Source organism: Nicotiana tabacum, chromosome 23 (assembly GCF_000715075.1).
Source record: "Nicotiana tabacum cultivar K326 chromosome 23, ASM71507v2, whole genome shotgun sequence".
NCBI lineage: Eukaryota > Viridiplantae > Streptophyta > Magnoliopsida > Solanales > Solanaceae > Nicotiana > Nicotiana tabacum.
The window spans coordinates 102,580,053-102,588,373 of NC_134102.1; positions in this window are offsets into that span (position 1 = coordinate 102,580,053).

The following is an 8,321-nucleotide window of genomic DNA, read 5'->3' on the forward strand; positions in this document are numbered from 1 at the left end:
ACAGCATTGGCGCAAGGCCCATACATGGCTTTCAGCCCAATTTACAGAAATTCTTTCTAAAACATATAAGTATCAAATGGTTTCAACAAAGTATGCAACTTTACAGTTTCTACGGGACGGACCAAGTCACAATTCCCAACAGTGCACGCCCACACACCCGTCACCTAGCATGTGCGTCACTAAAAATAGTAGAATGATACAAAATCTGGCGTTTCATACCCTTAGGACCAGATTTACAATCGTTAATTACCTCAAACCGGTCAAATCTTTACCCCGCAATGCTCTTGCCTTTGGATTCGGCCTCCAAATGCTCCAAATCTATTCACAATCAGTATAATACCATCAATATACGCTAATGGAATGAATTCCACAAGAAAAGCTTCAAAATTAGACCAAAACCCGAAATTGGCTAAACAATCGCATGTGGGGCCCACGTCTCGGAACCCGACAAAAGTTATAAAATTCGAAAGCCCATTCAACCACGAGTCTACCCATACCAATTTTACCAAAATCCGACCTTAACTCGACCCTCAAATCTACAAATCTTATTTCCAAATTTCTAAGTTCCAATCTCCGTTTTACACCTCAAAATCATGTAATCTAGTCGGATTATACGATGATAATTCAATATTATGGAGTAGAAATGATCACAAGGGACTTACCTCAAGTTTTCCTTGAAAATATATCAAAAATCTCCTCTCCTCAAGCTCCAATTTGTCAAAAATGGCAAATGGGACGAAGTCCCTATTTTTATAATTCTGCCCAGACAACCTCGGTTCTGCCTCGATCTTAGCCTACGATCTTGGCCTTCGATCGAGGTCCTCGATCCTGGTCCTCGATCCTGGCCCTCGATCCTGATTCTCGATCCTAGGCCTTCGATCCTGGTTCTCGATCCTAGGCCTTCGATCATGATTTTGACCCGGCCTTCGACCATGACCCTCGACCCTGGGCTCGATCATGGCTTCGATCGTGGCCCTCGACTCTGGGCTCGATCATGGCTTCGATCGTGGCCCTCGACCCTGGGCTCGATCATGGCTTTGATCGTGGCCCTCGACTCTGGGCTCGATTTCTGGGCTCGATTCTGAGAGATTTCTAGGCTCGAATCTGGCAGAAGAAATTTCCAACCGAAGGAAATTGCAGCAGCTGTTGTAGTTTAATTTTTTATCCGTTAACCATCTGAAACTCACCCGAGGCCCTCGGGACCTCAACCAAATATACCAACAAGTCCTAAAATATCATACGGACTTAGTCGAATCCTCAAATCACCTTAAACAACTCTAAAACCATGAATTACGCCCCAATTCAAGCCTAATGAACTTTGAAATTTCTAATTTCTACAAACAACTCCGGAAACTATCAAATCACGTCCGATTGACCTCAAATTTTGCACACAAGTCCTAAATGACATAACAGAGGTATTCCAATTTTCAGAATCGGATTCCAACCCTGATATCAAAAAGTCAACCCCCGGTCAAACTTCTTAAAAATAAAACTTTCGGCATTTCAAGCCTAATTCCTCTACGGACTTCCAAATAATATACCGGACACGCTCCTAAGCCCAAAATCACCATACGGATCTATTGGAATCATCAAAATTCAAATCTGAGGTCGTTTACACATAGGTCCATATCCGGTCCACTTTTCTAACTTAAAATTTTCAATTATGAGACTAAGTGTCTCATTTCACTTCGAGTTCCTTCCGGACTCGAACCGACTAACCCGATATAACATAATATAGCTTTATAACAGAAAAAGAAATGGGAATGGGAAAAACGGGGTTATAACTCTCGAAACGACCGGCCGGGTCGTTACATTCTCCCCCTCTTAAACATCCGTTCGTCCTCGAACGGGTCTAGAAACATACCTGGAGTCTCGAATAGGCGTGGATATCTGCTCCGCATCTCCCGCTCGGTCTCCCAAGTGGCCTCCTCCACTGGCTGACCTCTCCATTGCACCTTCACTGAAGCTATATTCTTTGATCTCAACCTTCAAACCTGCTGATCCAAAATAGCCACCGGCTCCACATCATAAGTCATATCACCCTCCAACTGAACCGTGCAGAAATCCAAAACATGGGACGGATCTCCAATATACTTCCGGAGCATGGAAACATGAAACACTGGATGCACACTCGACAAGCTGGGTGGTAAGGCAAGCTTATAAGCCACCTCTCCTATCCTCTAAAGCACATCAAAAAGCCCAATGAACTGGGGGCTTAACTTGCCCCTCTTCCCAAACCTCATAACACCCTTCATGGGTGATACCTTCAGCAAAACCTTCTCCCCAACCATAAAAGACACATCACGGACCTTCCTATCCGCGTAGCTCTTCTTCCTGGACTGTGCCGTGCGAAGCCGCTCCTGAATCAATTTCACCTTATCTAATGCGTCCTGGACCAAGTCTGTACCTAAAAGCCTAGCCTCACCCGGCTCAGACCATCCAACCGGAGATCTACACCTCCTCCTATACAAAGCCTCGTACGGAGCCACCTGAATACTCAACTGATAACTGTTGTTATATGCAAACTCCGTGAGTGGTAGAAACCGGTCCCATGAACCCCCAAAGTCAATGACACAAGCACGCAACATGTCCTCCAATATCTGAATAATGCGCTCGGACTGCCCGTCCGTCTGAGGGTGAAAATTTATGCTTAACTCAACCTGAGTACCCAACTCTCGCTGCACGGCCCTCCAAAACTGCAATGTGAACTGAGTACCCCTATCTGAAATGATGGAAACTGGGACACCATGCAGGCGAACGATCTCTCGGATATAAATCTCAGCCAACTGCTCTGAAGAGTAAGTAGTACCAACTGGAATAAAGTGTGCGGACTTGGTAAGCCGATCCACAATAACCCAAATAGCGTCGAACTTCCTCGAAGTCCGTGGGAGCCCAACTACAAAGTCCATAGTGATCCGTTCCCACTTCCACTCTGGGATCTCTAACCTCTGAAGCAAGCCACCCGGTCTCTGATGCTCATACTTAACATGCTGACAGTTGAGACACCGAGCCACAAACCCAACTATATCTTTCTTCATCCGCCTCCACCAATAGTGCTGCCTCAAATCCTGGTACATCTTCGCGGCACCCGGATGGATGGAATACCGTGAGCTGTGGGCCTCCTCAAGAATCAACTCTCGAAGCCCATCTATATTAGGCACAGATATCCGGCCCTGCATTCTCAGCATGCCGTCATCACCAATAGTCACATCCCTAGCATCACCTCTCCAAACCTTGTCCTGAAGAACGAGCAAGTGGGGGTCATCATACTGATGCTCCCTGATATGGTCATAAAGAGAAGACCTGGAGACCACACAAGCCAATACCCGGCTAGGCTCCGAAATATCTAATCTGACAAGCTGGCCCACTAAGGTCTGAACATCCAATGCCAAAGGTCTCTCTATTGCTGGAAGATATGCTAAACTCCCCAAACTCTCTGCCCGGCGACTCAAAGTATCGGTCACCATATTGGCCTTTCCCGGATGGTACAAAATAGTGATATCATAGTCCTTAAGATGCTCCAACCATCTCCGCTGACGCAAATTAAGATCCTTCTGCTTTAACAGATACTGCAGACTCTGGTGATCAGTATAGATCTCACAATGAACCCCATACAAATAATGACGCCAAATCTTCAAGGCGTGAACAATGGCTGCTAACTCAAGATCATGGACAGGATAGTTATTCTCATGGGTCTTCAACTGGTGCGAGGCATAGGCAATCACCCTATCCTCCTGCATCAAAACACAACCAATGCCTATCCTCGAGACATCACAATACATAGTGTAAGAACCTGAAGCTGATGGCAGAACTAACACTGGAGCTGTGGTCAAAGCAGTCTTGAGCTTCTAAAAGCTCTCCTCACATTCATCCAACCACCTGAATGGAGCACCCTTTTGGGTCAATTTGGTCAAGGACGACATAATAGATGAAAATCCCTCCACAAAGCGACGGTAATAACCCGCCAAACCAATAAAGCTCCTAATCTTCGTGGCTGAGGACGGTCTAGGCCAACTCTGCACCGCCTCTATCTTCTTCGGATCCACCTGAATACCCTCACTGGACACCACGTGCCCCAAGAATGCTACTGAACTGAGCCAAAACTCATATTTGGAGAACTTTGCATAAAGCTTCTTATCCCTCAATCTCTGTAATGCAATCTTCAAATACAGAGCGTGCTCCTCCTGGCTACGAGAGTACACCGCGATGTCATCAATGAATACAATGATGAATGAGTCCAAATAGGGTTGGAATACACTGTTTATAAAATGCATGAACATTACTGGGGCATTGGTCAGCCCAAAAGACATCACCAAGAACTCATAATGGCTATATCGGGTTCTGAAAGCTGTTTTGAGAATATTGGAATCACGAATCTTTAGCTGGTGATAACCGGACCTCAAATCAATCTTTGAGAACACCTTCGCTCCCTGAAGCTGGTCGAATAAATCATCAATGCGAGGCAAAGTATACTTGTTCTTGACTGTGACCTTGTTCAACTGCCTGTAATCAATACACATTCTCATGGAACCATCGTTCTTCTTCATAAATAGAACCGGTGCACCCCAAGGTGACACACTAGGCCGAATAAACCCCGTATCGAGGAGTTCCTGAATATGTTCTTTCAATTCCTTCAACTCCGCTGGTGCCATACGATACGGTGGAATAGAAATGAGCTGAGTGCCCGGCACCAAATCAATACCAAAGTCAATATCCCTATCAGGCGGCATGCCCGGTAGGTCTGCAGGAAATACATCCGAAAAATCACGTACCACCGGTACAGAATCAATAATAGGAGTATCTGCACTAACATCCCTCACAAAATCCAAATAAGATAGGCAACCCTTCTCAACTATGAGCTGAGCCTTCAAATATGAAATCACCCTACTTGCTACATAATCTACAGAACTGCTCCACTCAACCCTCGAAATTCCCGGCATAGCCAACGTCACCATCTTAGCGTGACAATCTAGAACAACATGACATGGAGATAACTAATCCATACCCAATATCACATCAAAGTCAACCATACTGAGCAACAATAGATCCACTCGGGTCTCCAGACCCCCAATAGTCACCACACATGACCGATATACGCGGTCCACAATAATAGTATCGCCCACAGGAGTAGATACATGTACAGATGAAACTAAGGACTCACGGGGCATATCCAAAAAATAGGCGAAATACGAGAAAACATATGAATACGTGGAACCAGGGTCAAATAATACTGAGGCATCTCTGTGGCAAACTGATACAATACCTGTAATCACAGCATCTGAAGAAATAGCATCTGGTCTGGCAGGGAGATCATAGAAATGGGCCTGACCACACCCTGATCTGCCTCCCCCTCTAGGGTGACCCCTAGCTGACTAACCTTTACCCCGAGCTGACTGGGCGGGTGGTGAGGTAACTGGTGCTGTAGTCGGAGGCTGACTCCTCTGCTGAGATAGACCTCCGTGACGACGAGGAAACTGCCTCCACATATGCCCCAGCTCCCCACACTCAAAACAACTCCCTGGTGCTGGCGGCGGAAACTGAAGGGAACCTCTAGCACCGGGATGACTGGTAGAAGAACCTGGCATGGAAGAGCCCTGAATAGGTGGAGCACGGGACGAACTCTGAACTGGAAAGGCACTAAGTGATGAGTGGCCCTAATGAGAACTGTGAGAACCATGGCCAGATGATGCACCCCGATGAAATGGCCGAGTTGACTAAGCCTGTCTGAAATGACGACCTCTACCATGCTGGAACTGATCCCCAAAAGGAGCACCACTGAATCCACCCAGACCACGAGGCCTCTTGGCCTCCCGCTCAACCCTCTCCTGACCGCGAACCATCTCAATCTGCCAAGCAATGTCGACAACCTCATCAAAGGTAGCACCCGAAACCCGCTCCCTGGTCATGAGCAACTGTAGCTGATAAGTGACTACTACAATCAATGCCAAAACCTATCAAATCACGTCCGATTGTCCTCAAAATTTGCACACAAGCATTACGGACCTATTCCAACTTCCGAAATTGGATTCCGACCCCGATATCAAAAAGTCCACTTCTGGTCAAACTTCTCAAAAACCTTAAAAAAATCGACCTTCGCCATTTCAAGCCTAAATCAGCTACAGACCTCAGATTTACAGTCCGGACACGCTCTTAAGTCTAAAATCACCCAACAGAGCTAAGGAACCGACGAAACTCCATTCCGGAGTCGTCTTCATACAGTTCTGACAACTGTCAAAATCCTAAGACTTAAGCTTTTATTTTAGGGACCAAGTGTCCCAAATCACTCTGAATCATACGATAACTAAATTCAACCACGCACGCAAGTCAATACACGTAATACGAAGCTGCTCAGGGTCTTATGCCGCCAAACGGGACTTAAATTCTTGAAACGACAAGTCAGGTCGTTACAATTCTATTCTTTATTTAATTAAATTATTTGTAATACATTGTGAATTGTTAGGGAAAGATAGTAAAAGATGGAAATATCATATACTTAATTTTCTGTTTAAATTAATTAATTGTTAAAAGAAATTGTGCATCCTCTCGTATTAATCTATTAATAAATATACTCTCCTTTCGGAGGTACATAAGAAAATATCCTCCTTTCTTGTTGATCGGGCCGAACGCTTCGGCAGTATAGATGCATCTATGGATCGCTCCGCATGTCCCCTGGCAGTGTACACGACACTCTGGATCGGGCCGTGCGACCTCGGCAGAAGTCAAGCCTAATAATAATAATAATTACACGATATCTTGATATTTTAATTACAGTTTATGAATTTAATTAATAGATTGGAGATTGTTGCATTTGAAGGAATTTAATTATTTTTGCTGGTTCAATAAAATTTATTGTTAACTCTGTGAATCATATTGATTTAGATATTCTATTTTTATTTTAATTATTATTATTGACCCTTAGTGAGTGTCAAAGTCGGCCATCTCGTCTCTACATCTTCGAGATTAGGCTTGATACTTATTGGGTACACGTTGTTTACGTACTCATGTTACACTTGCTGTACATTTTTGTGCAGGTACGTATATGTGTAGTGGCCTTGTGGGCGCAGAGGTATGGTTAATGCGGAGACTTAGGTGAGCTGCATTCTACATTGCAATCCGTAACCAGTAGAGTCTCCTTCAGAGTTATTTATATTTTTCCTGTCTAATTTGTATTCCGGACAGTTGCTGTATTTTATTTTATATTCCTTGTAAATGATCATGCACTTGTGACACCGAGTTTTGGAAGGATTATGGGTTGTTATGTATTGAATTTGTTAAAAGTATTATTATTTACTCTCTAAATCCCCATTCTTTACTATGTTCATTAAAGAAAAATATGATTTCAAAAGTAATAAAAATAAGAACCCAATTTAGTATTTATTGTTGGCTTGCCTGACAGTGGTGTCCGGCGCCATCACGATCTTAATGAATTTTGGGTCGTGACAGAAAATTTCTATAAATTTGGCCAAGTAATAACATCTCACTTTTAAGTTCCTTTCACGTTAAGTTATGGATTCCAACAAGGAAATTGGACCGAAATCTATAGTTATTTCTTTAAAGCAATATTTTAATAAGATAAAATTTTAATAAACTTTAAAGTCCTAAATATTATGAATTTGTACCTAATTCAAATAAGGAAAGATTTAATAATTTTTTAATTTAATTTTAAAGTTATAAATATTATGAAATGTCAAATGTGAAATTAATTTATAAAAGGTAAAAAAGACGAACGATATTTCATTAAAAATAAAAATTTTAAAATAAAATAAATATTATTTAAAATATGTTTTTGCATTATAATATAAACTTAACAAAAATTTGCAAGTTCTGAAATGATAGATGTGTTAATCATTATAAAGGTACAAACTCAAATATTTAGGTACGTAAATTATATCATAAAACATATCTAACTAAATTTAACTTTAGGTAAACTATTATTAATTAAAACTTCAAAGGGTAAAAGGAATTTTCCACGTTATAAATGTTTGGATAAATTTATTTTTAAATTTTAATATTTAAAGCTTAGATGAGCTAATATGAATTTGAATCAGCAAAACAATTATTCCCTTTAGCAATTAAAAGTATCCAATTCAATTTCTTTCCAAATTAATTATATACGTAAAAATTATTTTCAAGGTGAAAAGATTACTAGGCTACATAAATTTGTTTTTATAAAAATAGCATTGGTAATGAACGATATAAAAATTAAATAAAAATAGTTATTCTATATTATTAAAAGTCAAATTGGTAAAAATATAAACTTAAATCAATAATAATAAAACTGCAGCAGATAAAACGTATTATAAAATGAATTAATTGGTATT